The 16,838-nt window shown below is 41.4% G+C and overlaps 1 long non-coding RNA gene across 1 annotated transcript in view; it reads left to right on the top strand.

Annotated features, from left to right (window-relative positions):
• The window catches only part of LOC130309960 (uncharacterized), an 89,234-nt gene that overhangs the window by 35,274 nt on the left and 37,122 nt on the right, over window positions 1-16,838 (top strand). The window contains exons 2-3 of the long non-coding RNA XR_008858534.1: window positions 646-705; window positions 789-836. This is a non-coding gene — a long non-coding RNA (uncharacterized LOC130309960). The remainder of the gene's footprint in view (window positions 1-645; window positions 706-788; window positions 837-16,838) is intronic.

The raw sequence follows: 16,838 nt of genomic DNA on the forward strand, positions 1-16,838 counted from the left end.
AGGTACTGGTGGATAGTGCGGGAGTCGCTGATTAAAAGGTAGCGCAGATCTGGACATAGTAGGGCTCATTTTAATCAGCGTCTCCCGCACTATCCACCAGTACCTGTGGATAGTGCGGGAGAAAACAAGTGACAGTGCGGGGAGGAGATGCTGCTGGACACTGATTTAAAGTGGCCAGGCCATGCTGTTAATACTTAACAAGCAGACGCTGCTGCGGCTGCTTTAAATCAGTGACCAGAAGACTTATCTGTGTATAACACGCAGGCAGGCTTTTTGCCTTAAATTTAAGTTTTAAAAGTGCGTGTTATACGCCGATAAATACAGTAATTTCTTTCATTCCTTTCATTTAATCCAAGCCCTTCTGTAGCATTTAATCTAGATATCCATCTAGCTTCTTTAATAAGCAGCTGCTGATGTCTGTTTTCTTTCCTAACTGACTGTTCAAGAACCTTTATGAATCTCTGTGACATGTGAGATAAGTTTAGTTGCTCCCACTCCGGTTTTAAAGGATCTAAAATGCTCTCTTATCCGATGAAAGAGTGGGCGGATTGTTTGGCCAATATAAAAGTATCCACAGTCACAGACGATTACATAAACTACAAATTTGATCTGCATGTAACAAATTGTTTTATTTTAATACTATAGCCTCCTATGCGAAGTTCTTTTGATTTAGAATTGTGACTACAGAAGGAGCACAACCCACAGGTATGATTTCTAGTTGGTCTGTATTCAGACAGCCACTGTGTTTTTTCTTATTTTCATTTTTCTGTGTTTGTTTTTTAATATAGTCTCCAATGGCCGTGCTTCTCCTGTAAGTCACCATGGGGTTAAATTCTGTAAGTTCTGCAAGATCTTTATCTTGTTGCAAGATATACTAATAACTGACTATAGCTCTTCTGAATGTCTCATTCATTGGTGTATTAGGGTACACAAACGTGAACCTGTTAGTAATTTTTTTGGTTTCATTTTTAATAATTCTCTACGATCTATATTCTCTATTCTTTCTCTTGCATTTTTCAATAGTCTCTCTGGGTACCCTCGGTTGCAAAGTCTGTTTTCTAAATCTATTACTTGATCCTGGAAAATATTTTCATCGTTGTTAAATCTTTTGGGGGCGAATCATTTGACTGTAAGGGATACTCTTCCGGGTATGACTGGTATGAGATGAGTTATGATGTAGTAGAGCATATTTTGCAGTGAGTTTTCTATACCCTGTGGTAATAATTCTATCAACGACAATTTTAACTAGGACATCAAGAAATGCCAGTTCTGTTCCTCCGAAGTGTGACGTGAACGACATATTTACCGTTTTGGTAGTGTTCAAAAAGTCATAAATGTATTAAACTGTTCTTCACTGCCACTCCAAACCACAAATATGTCATCCACGTAACACCACATTGTTTTGATAAACCTGATATATGGGTTAATAAAAGGAAAAATATAATTTCTTTCGAAAATTGCCAAAAAGTTGCGAATGTGCAGGAGATGGGAGTACCCATCGCCGTGCCTTTCGTTTGTTTATACCAGGTGTTATTGTACTGGAAAGTATTATTCATTAATATGAATTCCACTGCTTTGGTAATGAAGTCGAAAACTTCAGGAGACTTATCCGTGCATGCCAGAAACTCCCTAAGAGCCTGTATACCCGCATCCCAAGGGATGCAGGTATCCAGGCTCTCAACATCAATAGACGCCAACCTAAAATCGGACTGCCATTCCAGTCCTTCCAGGGCCACAATGAGGTCTCCAGTGTCACGCAGATATGCTGGTATCAGCTGCAAAACTGGGGAGACAATCCTGTCTACATAACTGGACAAAAACTCAGTGGGGCTGCCAATGCTTACCACGATAGGGCGGCCCCGGGGGAGGGGGGGATGAACGACCTTTGTGCGTTTTAGGAAGGATATACCAATGAGCATTTTTGGGGGAAGGAGTTTTTCAGCTGTTTGTGTGGTTAAGATACCCTTTTCTACATACACCCTGAGAAATGAATGGAGCTTGCCCATCACTCTGGGTGTAGGATCATGGCCAAGTTTCTCATATACTTTGGGATCACTAAGCTGTGTGTCTGCTTCTTCTTGATAATGTTTCTTATACCACACAACTATAGCACCTCCTTTGTCTGCCTTTGAGATAATAATATTTTCTTTACTGCTTAACCAATCTAGGGCTTTTTCTCTTTTATAGTAATAGTATGCTTTGGATGGGGATCAATAAGTGATTTCACATCCCTGTGTATTTCTTTGCTGAGCAAAGGACTGAATTTTGGACTAAATGACCCATTTAAATACCATCTGTTTGAAGAAGAGTTACATAAAAGCATGGAGATTACAGTTCTAAAAAATGCTTAACAGGGCTCTGCAGGACTTATGTTTAATCACAGAGTATACATGCATGTGAGTGCCCATGATCCCGAGGCGGCTAGGGTACAGTGCCGAAGAATCCACCCGGATCACTGTGGGGCGGAGTGCAGTACTGGCACCTAGCACACCGCCCCACAATGTTCGCAGGTGAGCACATGCTAACTAGGTTCCATGATGGCCGCAGTAAAGACAACGTGACTCTGTATGACAGATAACCGTGGGGCCCCCTCACAAAGCCGACTGCCGCCTGTGCTGAAAAGCTCTGATGCTGGAGCGTATATGTGCCAGCAATAGGAACATGAAGAAAAAAAAAAAACTTTAGCGCAGGCGAGCTGCGCTCTTTCCTGACCCCTAGACCACGAGCAGAGACACTTGCCAGAACACAAGTGCCGGTGCTGACCCGGAAGTAACTGAACAAAATCAGACAGCCATGACCTAGGCACCCAGAGTCACTGCATGTTATAGTGTCCAGACTCCTCCCACAAATTAAGTTAACTGTTTCAGCTAACCTCCACTATGCAAGAGAAAAAAAAAGTCCTTCAGAGTGGATCAGGGCAAAGAAAGAGATAGAAGATTATAGAGAGAAGAATAATTTGTATCAAATGCTTCTGTTACATCTTTTTTTATAATTATAAAAAGTGTGATACTAGCGCAAGTTATGGGTCTGTATAGGGATATTGAAAGCCGCCCGGCACTGTACAGTGTCCTGTGTATCTGTACTATAACAATGGTGGTAAGCCACTGATATTAAAATATAAATAAATATAAAGTGCTGGCGCTAAATTAGGTAACTTATTGCAAGTGACACAAATAAAGTGGCTAGTTGCAAATATATCAGGTAAGAATCACTAATTGCAATGGGGATTGAATAAATGATCAGTATTTTATTAATGTGCAATTATTTACATAAAAATTATAAAAATTTGTAAAAAGATGTAAAGGCATACTGTTAATGATCTGGGCTGGTCAACTGTTGCCCCAAGTGATCTGAAATAAATAGAATATTGACACAATACCCATTACCAACGACAAACAGATATTCACCACTATATGAAGAGGATGTGGATCCCCAAGATGAAACAATAAATAGAGAACATATAGTACAAAATAGGAATCCCCCCATATACCAAAAGAGAAAAAAACACCTCTAAGACTACTATCAAATCTTCCTCAAATAAAACACAAAATAGAGATCAGTTAAGAAGAAAAACTATAAATCATATTTTTTTTCAAAAAAGGGGAATAAACATCCCAAAAGAGGGAAAAGAGGTGGGAAATGCACCAAAAAAAAAGATGTTAAAAACAAAAGAACAAAACACACTTGACACATATGACCAGAAAATCTTTAATCTGAGCTCCTATAAATTCTCACAGGATGAAGAAAGCGTTTTGAAGAAAGGCTTTAAATTTGCCCCCACCAATCAACTTAACAAATTTGACGTATTTATAGGGGTGAAGAAATTCATGCATAATCTTACGTTAAAAAATATTTAAAAAAAAAACCCTGTAATGCGGACGGACCAACTGGATACAGTTTATCAACACACAGACCTAAAAAAGCGTTCCAAATTCTATCCACAGCAGGAATATTCAAAAGTTTTCCATACCTTTGAAAAAATGGTGATTCAGGATCTACGAAAAATTAAAAATAATAAGTATACATTAAAAAACATTTCAAGAAAGGAAGAAATGGCTATCAAGACCTTACAAAAGAACAATAACATAATCCTCCGTCCAGCGGACAAGGGAGGGGGCATTGTAGTACTTGACTATGCCCAATACCATCAGGAATGTATACGATTATTAGGAGACTCACAAACTTATAAAAAACTTAAAAGTAACCCAACGGAAGTATATAAGAATACATTATTAAAAAAGGGAACAGAGAAAGGGATCTTGAACAAAAAGGAAAAAGAGTACCTTATGGTAGACAATCCTAAAATACCAATGTTCTATCAGATCCCAAAAATTCACAAGGACCAACAGAATCCCCCAGGAAGGCCAATAGTATCTGGAATAAATTGTTTAACCACCAATCTATCACATTATGTAGATGTATTCCTGCAAAAAAGTGTTATTAAAATCCCAGCTTATCTGAAAAATACCACACATGTGATAGAAATTTTAAATGAGATCAAATGGGAAGATCATTTTATTTTTGGTACCCTGGATGTTTCATCCTTGTATACAGTTATCCAACATGAGAAAGGAAGGGAGTCTGCTGAATCTTTTCTAAAACAAGAAGAAAACCTTATGGAGGACCAAATTGTTTTTATCGGGGAGTGTATTACTTTTATCTTGCAACACAATTATTTTAAATATGAATCAGATTTTTACGTGCAGTGCTGGGGCACAGTGATGGGGACCAAATTCGCTCCCAGTTATTCAAATTTATATGTAGGAAGCTGGGAGACCACCAGGATATTCCCTGGTGGTAAACTGGGTGCGAATTTGGTCCTCTGGAAACGATTCATCGATGATGTGCTTTTTATATGGAGAGGAGGTGATGAGCTTTTAAAAGTATTATTAGATGATATAAATAAAAATGATTATTTTTTAAATTTCACATCTGAGTATAGTACCAGACAAATTAACTTTTTAGATCTGACCATATTTATAGAGAACAATCAAATAGAGACAAAAACTTATCACAAACCCACAGATTCCAACAGTTATATATGGAAATTAAGTTGTCATCTATCTATCTGGTTGGAGAATATACCTAGAAGCCAATATATCAGAGTAAGGCGCAACTGTAGTAAAATGGAGGAATACAAAAGAGAGGCAAACATGTTAAAAGACAAATTTATGAACAGAGGTTATGAAGAGGAAAAACTAATGATGATTGCAGAAAATATTGGAAAAATAAAAAGAGAAGAAATTTTAGAGAAGAAGAAGAAGGACCATACCAGGAAGGTCGACATAATAGGAATAAAAGAAGACACCATTAATATTCCAGTGATCACCACTTACTCAAATCAAAGCTACAAAGTTAGGAAGATAATAAAAAAGCATTGGGACCTGTTAAACGAAGATAAGATAATAGGAGAAAAACTACCATCCAAACCTATGTTTATTTTTAAGAAGGCTAAAAAATTGGGAAATCTTATTGCCCCAACTGTCAAAAACAACTGTAAAATCACACAAAAACAGGTGCAACTAGCAGATAATTTTACATACAATGCCTTACCCAATGGCTTCTACCCTTGCAAAAATTGCAAGGTTTGCCGCACCATGATTGCAAAACCAGTACAAAATATTAATAATGAAGGAATACAAAAAAAGATACTTCAACACATACATTGTAAAAGTAGAGGAGTGATCTATGGCATTCAGTGTCCATGTAATAAATTATATATAGGGCGTACAAAAAGAACCCTCACACAACGCTTAAAAGAACATATGTATAATGTTAATAGAAGTTTTGAGGGTCACCCACTCTCCAAACACTTCAAGGAAAAACACAACTCAGAAATAAATAAAGCACAATTATTTGGCTTAGAAATAGTTACCCCACACTGGAGAGGGGGTAACTATATAACCCAAATGTCCAGGTCAGAGGCAAGATGGATCTTTGATCTAAACACGGGTGTCCTGCACGGTTTGAATACGGACTTTGAGTTATTTGGCTTTCTGGAGGAAACATAAAAAAACTTACCGGCACTGAAAGGGGTTAATGGGAGAGGACCATAAAAGGCAGATGATCCAGGGAGGAAGCCATCCCAGAGGAAGGAGACCACACGTCTCCGAAACTAGTCGGAACCTTTTTGGACTCCTGGACTAACCGTAGTGACGTCACACGGGAAAAATAACATCTGATCATCTCCCTTGGATAGTGCATACGGTAGAGGCACCATCGGTCGGGGCTTCCTCCAGCGAACCGGATCGCACCTCAGGAATAGCACATCAGCAGGACCAACACCCCGGACTTCAAACCAATATTGCGGTAATATTAAAATTACAGTTTAATTTGAAGCACATTGCAACAGCTAAGAACATATATGGAATCTAAATTACCGCTCCACTGTAGGACACCTTCAAGCATCATTAACCGTGGAAAAATCTGCACCAATTCTTCTATGCACATCGCATAAGAAACTACATATACCAAAGTGTACTATCGGGTAGGATATTACCAATATACATAATCACATCCTGCATTATTGGCATTTATCTCATAATCAGTATCTCTTAGTTACCTTTCTCTCATTAAATCATTATATCACTTGCAATAAGTTACCTAATTTAGCACCAGCACTTGATATTTATTTATTTTTTATAATTAGAAACTGCACCCAAGGGCATAAAGGGAGAAAAAAAGGAGGCATGCTGAATAATTTACTGGCTTTGTTCAGCTATTTGTTAAAAAGTCTTGCATGGGGGCATATGTGTAACGCTTAGCTCTGTACTCCTGGACTCTCTGTATCAGCTCACATGGGGAAGATTGACCCATAATTTCTTACCTGTGCTCTCATGAATACTCACCTGCATCCTCTATTCATAATGGGTCCCACAAGAAAAAAACTGAGGTTCCTAAACTCACTACATTCTACTCGTCCATTCGGGCGCAACATGGTACCAGTAGTTTGCTACATGGAGATGCCTCCTCCACTTCAACAAGTGCATCACGGCCAGCCAGAAATCAATCATCCATAGTGCTGCAACAACCCCAGTTCCTGTGTGGTGTCCCAGCACCAAAGGCTGTCTTGTGGGCTGAGGATCTCCTCGGGCATGTCTGCTGCACATGTATTGGGCCCACTGTGAAAATGTATATTATGGTTTAATTTGTTCCAGCACTTTGTAACATTTACTGTATTCACTGTGTATTATTTAATTTATGTATTGAGCCTTTTAGAGAGAAGAGGAGTGTTAATCAGGTGACCCTGTCTGCCCACTGGGAACACGTAAATTGGTCAGTATATAGTGTAAGGGGGGGGGGGTTGCCCTAGTTCATTGCTGAGTCTACTCTGCTCGGTACTGTGTGTAATACCATCTGCACCTGCTGAGTAAAAGGCATTTATCCGTAACCTGATGTCGGTGTGTTTATTACTCCCCGTGTCTGGCCCAGGAGAAGTTGTCTCCACCTAGGACCATGTATAGGCTAACGGTGCCCTGATGTCATGAAGTGTTAAGAATTTCTTGCACTCCCGTGTCACCACACCTGCAGCTCATTATTCTCTTTTGCATTCCAGAGATTGCTCTTAGCAAGCTCATATGGAAAGTACCTATGCCATGACATGACTGAATTACATTAAAGGGTACTATGCTAGAAAACATATATATATATATATATATATATATATATATATATATTTTTTTTTTTTTTTTTAATCAACTGGTGCCAGAAAGTTAAACAGATTTGTAAATTACTTCTATTAAAAAATCGTAAGCCTTCCAGTACTTAGCAGCTGCTGTATGCTCCACAGGAAGTGCTTTTCTTTTTTAATTTCTTTTCTGTCGGCCCACAGTGCTGACACCTCTGTCCATTTTAGGAATTGTCCAGAGTAGGAGAAAATCCCCATTGCAAACCTCTCCTGCTCTGGATAGTTCCTGACATGGACAGAGGTGTCAGCAGAGAACACTGTGGTCAGACAGAAAGGAAATTCAAAAAGAAAAGTACTTCCTGTTGAGCATACAGCAGCTGATAAGTACTTGAAGAATTAAGATTTTGTAATAGAGGTCATTTACAAATCTCTTTAACTTTTTGGCACCAGTTGATTTAAAAATGTTTTTTTTTCCAGCTGAGTACCCCTTCAATCTTTGCAGCAAGATATTATGTCCACCTGTAAAGGGTTGATAAGGACAGTATTGAGCTGGATGACCTCACTGAACATTTGGAGGTCAAAATGGTAAATTTTTCCGAGGACCATGAAAATGTGGCTGAGCTAAGCAACTCATTAGAATGACCAGGGTGATGTCCTCCGCCTTAAAATTGCGGAACTAGAAGACTGCTCAAGCTGCAACAATGTGCGTTTTGGGGGCATTTAAGAGTCCAGAGACTTCTTTGTGGCCCTTTTACCAGACACCCCACATTTGGATATATCCATAGACTGTTTGTATCGCAGTTCCAAGTCGAGATGTTATTGCTCAAGTCCATCATTATCTTTTCAAGGACAAGCTAATGTTTGATGCACAGTCCTAAAATGGCATACCTGACCATTCTCGAGATTCGCAATGTTCTCAGATTTATTTGCATATTTCCTTTTAAAATGATCATCACCAGGGGGGCGTGGCCTGTATGGGGAGCTGAGCGGTCACACTGCTGTCGAGCTGCCGCTCACCCTGTGACTTTTCCCCTGATAAATCTCCCCTGACCCATGGTACCTTTCATCGGAGGGTGCCACAGGGCTCCTCGGACACAGATCCTGCCAGTGGTGCGACGTGTGGCTCCATTCCGGTGCTGACGGTGGGACAAGCGCTGCAAGCGGGACCGGACTGCGGTGGTGACTGTGCGGAGGTGGTGTCGGAGCCACTTCTGAAGAGCTCCGGTGGCGCTTGGAAACGGTGGTGAGGTGCCTGGAGGGTCCCCGCAGTTGTCTAGGTCTTGGAAGGCCCCTGGATTACAAGGCTGAGGCCCACCATTGCTAGCCTTCGTGGGCGGGGCTTCATTCTGGGCCTGGCTGCAGGGCAACCCCCGCTCTTTGGGCTGCTGGGACATCTGGATACTGTTTATGGAGCTGCTGTGCTATACTGGCTACTGGTGGAGGAGAGTGAATGTTGGCTTGCTCCCATTCCTGCTTTAGCAGTGAGTAACCGCTGCTGTATTCTACAATTGGGCCCTCCTGGAGTTGCAAGTGTGGTGTCCCGGTACCGTATTGCATACCGTACCTTTGTATGGTGGTCCCCAAGTCAGAGTTACTATGTTCAGGTAGCGTCCCCCAGGTGGGACAGCCCCTAGTCGCCTCTTTTCTTCTCTAATTTTGTAATGTTTAAATGTATATATTTAATATAATGTATATTGGTATGCTTACCTTGGTAGCGTCGCAGGACCTTCGGTCATGTGACTATGTTGATTCCTCTATAGTATGTTGGAGGACCTTTGGAGGTCCTTGGATCACATGATTACCCATAACTCCTTGTACAGATAATTGACAGAAGTATTGGACCAATCAGCTTAAGGCCAGCCCCTGCCCATATAAGGGAGCTGCAGCCAATGATCACTCTCTTGGGTTCCTGACTATCAGAAAGGACAGATCCGTGCAACTTGCAAAGACAACCCTAGGCCTGAAGCCTGCTGGCCTCAGCGTGAACTCAAAACGTGAGTCTTAAACTGAATCCCCGCTAAAGCTAGCATGACTGCTGGACCTCAACTAAATCCCCTAAATCCAGTGGAACAGCGCATATCAGTCTACGGACTCTAAAACGCTTAAGGTCCCAACCACTGTCAACATCTAAGAGACTTTGCTTGTACAGAGACTGTTCCGGTTATAAAGCTTGCATAAAATCTTCAGTAAAAGTTCAGTGTTTTCAGCAAACTCTCCAGTTGTGGACATTCAATTATTTCATACCTCCCTATAGCTTTTGGGAAGGGTGGCGATAGGACAAGCATTGCAGAGGAGCCCCTCACCCTGGCATCACAAGTAGAAAGGGTTAAACAGACCCCATTGAAGTACCGCACAGCTACACCCCATATGCTCTACACCCCCAAGCTACCACACAAGTCTACCTACTCCTGCAAGCCTTGCTGAGACATAAGGTGGTTTGATAGTTGGTCACAGTGTGGGCTGCTGTCCTATTAACTCCCTCTGTGCTGGACTGTGCAGCAGTTTTTTTGAGGGATCTGTTCCTCCTGTTAACTCCCGTGGTGCTGGAGTGTGCTGCTGTTACAGTGAGGGCTCTCCTGCCCCAGTTGACTCCCTTAGTGCTAGACTGTGCTGCTGTTACTGTGAGGGACCTGTTAACTCCTGCGGTGCTGGACTGTGCTGCTGTTACTGTGAGGGCTCTGATACTACAGTTAACTCCCTCTGTGCTGGACTGTGCTACTGTTAACTGCCTCTGTGCTGGAATGTGCTGCTCTTGCTGTGAGGACTCTGCTAATACAGTTAACTCCCTCTGTGCTGGACTGTGCTGCTGTTACTGTGAGGGCTCTGGCACTACCGAGTGGCCCCATATTGCGGCTGCATTACTTGCTGTGGAGCTTCCTGCTATCCAGTGTACAACTATGGGCGGCTCCAGGGGCAGATCCAAGCGCAACAAGTCGGGCGCTGGAGTGTTTCTTCCTCCTTTGGATGATGATGCTTCTTTGGACGACGGTCTCTCTGAGGCTAGTGGTTGCTCCCAGAGGGACTCTGTGACCCAGACTCCTTTATCTACTAAAGTGGCGGCCAATGCTGCTAAAACATTAAGTCAGTTTTCCAGATCTGAGGAGCCATCGGGAAGTGCCCTGCCTTCACTTCTTCCCTCTCTGGATAAGATGCCGTTTGATGGGGCTCTCCTGGACTTGCGCTTTAGGGAGATTCTATCTACCATAACGTCCTGTCATACATCTATGAACTCCAAAGTGGACGAGCTTCAACAGGAATTTGTCATTCTGAGCCATGAGAATCAAAAGCTTAGGGAACGCACTACGGAGGTGGAGAATAGAGTTTCTATGGTTAAAGACACACTCCGCCCTATCCCTCAACAAATTTCTGATCTCTGGGGTGTGGTGGATAGAGCAAATTACTTTGAAAACCGACTGAGGCGTAACAATGTTCGGCTGGTGGGCCTTCCAGAAAAGGCGGAGGGTTCAGATCCCGAGGCGTTCTTGAAGTCCTGGCTGAGAGAGCTGTCACCTGCAAATAGCTTTTCTCCCTTCTTCTCTGTGGAGAGGGCCCATAGGGTCCCCGCCAGACCTCCAGTGTCCCCGGGGGGCCTCCACGCCCGTTTTTAGCAAAGATTCTTCACTTTAAAGACAGAGACGCTATCCTGAGATCTGTGAGGATCAAGGGAGACGTGTTCTTTGGTGATAGCAGGGTCTCCTTCTACTCGGACTTTTCCGTGGAATTGAGAAAACAGTGCACCCAGTTTACGGAAGTCAGGGCCAAACTCCGCTCCAAGGGGTATCGCTATGCCATGCTGTACTCGGCCCGGTTGTGGGTGGTGGATGGACGCACCACCAAATTCTTCACCTCACCCGTGGAAGCGCTGCAGTGGGCGGAGGCCACGCCTAGAGCATCTCAGCCGCCGTACTGATGTGTCGGATGGTCTGCCTACCCTTTTACTTAGTTAGCGGATAGGCTGTCAGTGTTAGCTGTCCGAGGTTCGAGTTCCCCCTAGGGCTTTCCTGGTTAGTGGGTTGGGGGTTAATGACTTGAATTTCCTGGGTGGGCGGGAGGTGGCGGTTGGAGGTTGTAAGCAACTCCCGCACTCGCCTGTTACATGTTCTGGTTCGGAGTATAGGTCTGCACTGGTTTAGTTAGTGTTAGACAGGGAATTGTTTTGGGGATGTTTTTCTGGTATTATTTGTTTTTCATGGTTGGAAGTCTGTTGTCTTCGCTGTCTGTCCATGCTGTCTATGTGCCTGTCTGTTTGTCAGGTGAGTGGGGTGTGTGTGGTCCCGGTGCTGGATCCTCCCTAGTCCTGGTCAGGAGTGGGTCCATCCTATTTCTTATAAGTGCTCTTTATCCGGATGGCTTAAAAAAACCGGACCTATGGGTGGAGGGTTATTATCCTCAATTTATTTACATTTGATCACTAAGTGATCACTAAGACCCTAATTTTACCACCCATAAAATGATATCTAAAATATAACTTTTATTCCTTGCCATAAACATTAAAATTTAAAGTGGATTTGTCTCCGGTAGAGATTATAATCACTACATGATGCTACATGCTATTGTATGTATGTCTGCATTGCTGTGGCTGCAGTCCACATGCAAGAATGCTGGGACTCCACTCTATATTAAAAACTGTCACACACTACCCCCCCCCCGACGTTTCACCACAACCTGTGGCTTTATCAAGGGCTATGGGGTCAATGGCGTGTGTTTGAGCTCCGTTTGGGGTTTTATAACCTCCTATTTAGTGATGTCATCAAAGGAAATGATCTCACAAGCAAATAGACCCATATCATTGGTATTTTCCATGATTGACTCCTGAGGAAGCCAATCCCCTCTTCTCACATCATAGCATCCAGTCATTCAATTCATTATGACATCATGATGGACATTCATAGTCTCCAATCACTGCTTCAACCTTATCCTTACCTTTCTCATTGGCCAATCTACCGACTGCATCTCTGCGCTAAGCTTCCTGCGCGAACTGATAGTATTTTCAGTGCTTTTCTTGCTTATTGCGCAGGCGTCCCTGCTTTGTTTACATACCTCTTCATTGGCTCCTTGGTGGTGACGTATATGCGCTAACAGCAGCTGCGCGTACTGTTAGTGTGTTATTCAGTTCTACAGCGCTTCTCTATTTCCACTGCGCAAGCGCAGCGTCTTTTTTTATCTTTGCTCTCATTGGTCGGCCGTATTATGACATATATGCGCAGGAATAGCTGCGCGTCCTGTTAGAGTATGAATCCCGGCTATATCCATACTTTTATACAGGATTTCAGTACTACGCTGCACAGTGTAAGTTTCACTGCCTACCATAATTATAGCCATCCTACAAGCAGGCTACACCGACTGTTAATATAAATGTACAATATTATATAAATATTGATCTTAAATGAGTTCTTAACGCAGGTAAGTATGGTTATATATAAAAATACATTTTAATTTTTCAATGCTATGAGGCTATCTTCTTCTTTATGTTATTACTTATTAACTGATGTTTTTATAGGAAGTTACTATACTTCCTCTTGTTTATACATGCTTGTCTGAAAATATTGGTGAGATTCTCTTCCACATGTTATTCTTCTTGGACATCACTATTGGGGCTCACTATTGGCATTATTTATTCATATCTGATTCTAAATTTCTGCAGGCATTTAATCTAATTACAGAAATGCAGAGAAGGTAAAACCTTCATTCAAACCACTGGGACTTTTTGTTTTTAAGCGGTATATCCACCGTGCTTCTTCACGTAACAATTGATTATTCAAATTTCCACGTCTTGGTCCTAATTTGTAGTGTTTTACTCCCCAAAATCTCAGATTTAAGGGGTTCACAGAATGAAATTCTCTCATATGCCTTGAAATTGGTGTATCAGCACAAGTATTGATAGTGCTAATATGCTTGGATATGCGTCTGCGTAGCTCTTGCACCGTTTTGCCCACATATAATTTGGGACATGGACATTGGGCCACATAAACCACTCCCATTGTCCGACAATTTATAAAGTCCTTGATTACATAAATTTCATTATCAGCCGGATTGACAAATTGTTTTGTTCTAGGCATATAACGGCAAAAAGTACAAGATCCACATGAATAGGATCCTTTAATTGATGTCTGCAACCATGATGTGCCTGACGTTTCCTGATAGAAGCTCTTCACCAGTTGTTCTTGGATATTACGTCCTCTCCGGTAAGTTATCGACGGACTCACATTTATTACTTCCCTCAGTTCTGGATCTGATGTTAATAACGGCCAGAATTTCCTCAAGATTCCTGTCACCTGCTGGTTATTCTGATCATAGGTGCCAATGCACCTTATGATTTTATCTCCAGTATTTTTCGGTTTGTCCTGTAAAAGGGTTTCTCTTGGAGTTGCCCTGGCCCTGGCATATGCTCTATGTAAAACTTTTTTCGGATATCCTCGTGATATAAATCTACGATACAAGAGATAACATTCCTCCTGGAAATCTTGACTATTAGTACAATTTCTTTTGGCCCTTAAATACTGGCCAATAGGTATGCCTCTTTTTAATGGTTGAGGATGGTAACTTTGCCAGTTTAAAAAATTGTTTGTTGAAGTTGGTTTCCGAAATATTTTGGTGTTAATTTTGATGATATTTTAATTTTTTGGGATGGCACTGAACATCAATTCAAATCTTTTGTTCAAACTCTTAACACAAATCACATTGGAATGCACTTCACTTCAGAAATTCACAAGACACACCTTAATTTTTTTGATTTGACTATTTCTTTTGATTTATCAGGTCACATTAACACCAAAATATTTCGGAAACCAACTTCAACAAACAATTTTTTAAACTGGCAAAGTTACCATCCTCAACCATTAAAAAGAGGCATACCTATTGGCCAGTATTTAAGGGCCAAAAGAAATTGTACTAATAGTCAAGATTTCCAGGAGGAATGTGATCTCTTGTATCGTAGATTTATATCACGAGGATATCCGAAAAAAGTTTTACATAGAGCATATGCCAGGGCCAGGGCAACTCCAAGAGAAACCCTTTTACAGGACAAACCGAAAAATACTGGAGATAAAATCATAAGGTGCATTGGCACCTATGATCAGAATAACCAGCAGGTGACAGGAATCTTGAGGAAAGTCTGGCCGTTATTAACATCAGATCCAGAACTGAGGGAAGTAATAAATGTGAGTCCGTCGATAACTTACCGGAGAGGACGTAATATCCAAGAACAACTGGTGAAGAGCTTCTATCGGGAAACGTCAGGCACATCATGGTTGCAGTCATCAATTAAGGGATCCTATTCATGTGGATCTTGTAATTTTTGCCGTTTTATGCCTAGAACAAAACAATTTGTCAATCCGGCTGATAATGAAATTTATGTAATCAAGGACTTTATAAATTGTCGGACAATGGGAGTGGTTTATGTGGCCCAATGTCCATGTCCCAAATTATATGTGGGCAAAACGGTGAAAGAGCTACGCAGACGCATATCCAAGCATATTAGCACTATCAATACTTGTGCTGATACACCAATTTCAAGGCATATGAGAGAATTTCATTCTGTGAACCCCTTAAATCTGAGATTTTGGGGAGTAAAACACTACAAATTAGGACCAAGACGTGGAAATTTGAATAATCAATTGTTACGTGAAGAAGCACGGTGGATATACCGCTTAAAAACAAAAAGTCCCAGTGGTTTGAATGAAGGTTTAACCTTCTCTGCATTTCTGTAATTAGATTAAATGCCTGCAGAAATTTAGAATCAGATATGAATAAATAATGCCAATAGTGAGCCCCAATAGTGATGTCCAAGAAGAATAACATGTGGAAGAGAATCTCACCAATATTTTCAGACAAGCATGTATAAACAAGAGGAAGTATAGTAACTTCCTATAAAAACATCAGTTAATAAGTAATAACATAAAGAAGAAGATAGCCTCATAGCATTGAAAAATTAAAATGTATTTTTATATATAACCATACTTACCTGTGTTAAGAACTCATTTAAGATCAATATTTATATAATATTGTACATTTATATTAACAGTCGGTGTAGCCTGCTTGTAGGATGGCTATAATTATGGTAGGCAGTGAAACTTACACTGTGCAGCGTAGTACTGAAATCCTGTATAAAAGTATGGATATAGCCGGGATTCATACTCTAACAGGACGCGCAGCTATTCCTGCGCATATATGTCATAATACGGCCGACCAATGAGAGCAAAGATAAACAAAGACGCGGCGCTTGCGCAGTGAAAATAGAGAAGCGCTGTAGAACTGAATAACACACTAACAGTACGCGCAGCTGCTGTTAGCGCATATACGTCACCACCAAGGAGCCAATCAAGAGGTATGTAAACAAAGCAGGGACGCCTGCGCAATAAGCAAGAAAAGCACTGAAAATACTATCAGTTCGCGCAGGAAGCTTAGCACAGAGACGCAGTCGGTAGATTGGCCAATGAGAAAGGTAAGGATAAGGTTGAAGCAGTGATTGGAGACTATGAATATCCATCATGATGTCATAATGAATTGAATGACTGGATGCTATGATGTGAGAAGAGGGGATTGGCTTCCTCAGGAGTCAATCATGGAAAATACCAATGATATGGGTCTATTTGCTTGTGAGATCATTTCCTTTGATGACATCACTAAATAGGAGGTTATAAAACCCCAAACGGAGCTCAAACACACGCCATTGACCCCATAGCCCTTGATAAAACCACAGGTTGTGGTGAAACGTTGGGGGGGTAGTGTGTGACAGTTTTTAATATAGAGTGGAGTCCCAGCATTCTTGCATGTGGACTGCAGCCACAGCAATGCAGACATACATACAATAGTATGTAGCATCATGCACTGATTATAATCTCTACTGGAGACAAATCCACTTTAAATTTTAATGTTTATGGCAAGGAATAAAAGTTATATTTTAGATATCATTTGATGGGTGGTAAAATTAGGGTCTTAGTGATCACTTAGTGATCAAATGTAAATAAATACTTTATCCAGATGGGGACTTTAAAGGTGGTAAGTTGGAATGTCAGGGGGCTCAATTACAAGTTTAAGAGGGCCCTTTGTCTTGATTTTGTTAAGCATCAGTATCCTCACATTATCTGCCTGCAGGAGACTCACGTTACGGGTCAGAAGATCCTGGCCCTTAAACGGGCTTGGATTGCGAGGGGTTATCATGCTACCTACTCCACTTATGCTAGGGGGGTCTCTGTGCTAATTACTAAAA

The sequence above is a fragment of the Hyla sarda genome, chromosome 1, assembly GCF_029499605.1.
Source record: "Hyla sarda isolate aHylSar1 chromosome 1, aHylSar1.hap1, whole genome shotgun sequence".
Lineage (NCBI taxonomy): Eukaryota > Metazoa > Chordata > Amphibia > Anura > Hylidae > Hyla > Hyla sarda.